Below are 897 nucleotides of genomic sequence, written 5' to 3' on the forward strand. Positions count from 1 at the left end.
GCCACCACCCCTACACTGAAATTGCTGGCCTTGAGCCAAAATTTGAAACCAATATTATACTTTACATTATTCTATCGAAATAAATCTTTTTTTACCATTACCCATTTCTAGTGGAAAGATGTGGCGCTGGTAGCTGTCGTAAAAACTTGCAGTAAGATCTTTCAGAAACGTTACTGCTTGGGGTGGAGTTTCAACAAATCAGGTTTCAAGATATTTACAACACTACAAGCTGGAAAACGAAACTATTTTGGTGTCCCCGAGGAATTTTTGTGGATGTCTGCAGTACTTTGAAATATTAGAAAGAAACTGAAGAAAAAAAAGATGAGTGATGGGGGTGGGGAGAAAATGAGATTCTGGTTGTTGGATAGACTTCACAAAACGCTGTTTCTTGATATTGTTTTTAATGTTGTTGTTGTTGTACTTAAGTAGCTGAGCATTTCACAGACACGTGTACCCTGAACGTAATTGGTTGGCAGATATCGAGTGACACAGTGTGCGCGCGCGTTACTGTAAGTGTTTGACGAGGCTTCACCATTTCAGTTACAGGTGGAATCTATCCATCAGGTTTTTATAGACGTAAGAATACCCGCCTATTTCCACCGGCAAAATTAAGCGGAATAAATCTTGTGGAAAACGTAAAACACACGCACGCACACACACACACACACTCCCCCTCAAAAAGAAACAAAAACAAAAAAAACTACTGTTCATTACTTGCATATTTCTAACAGCGCTGTCTTGGTACATAGATTTATATTGCGGCTGCCAACCTTGTACTAGTTATATAAATATATTTATGTTGGTAATAAATAGCTTGTTTTCCTTGTTTTAAGACGCGAAGACAAATTCTTTATAAGTTTGTCTGTTGTCTCTTGGAAGGTAGTCTTCGAGATCACC

This window comes from Octopus bimaculoides, chromosome 24 (assembly GCF_001194135.2).
Source record: "Octopus bimaculoides isolate UCB-OBI-ISO-001 chromosome 24, ASM119413v2, whole genome shotgun sequence".
Lineage (NCBI taxonomy): Eukaryota > Metazoa > Mollusca > Cephalopoda > Octopoda > Octopodidae > Octopus > Octopus bimaculoides.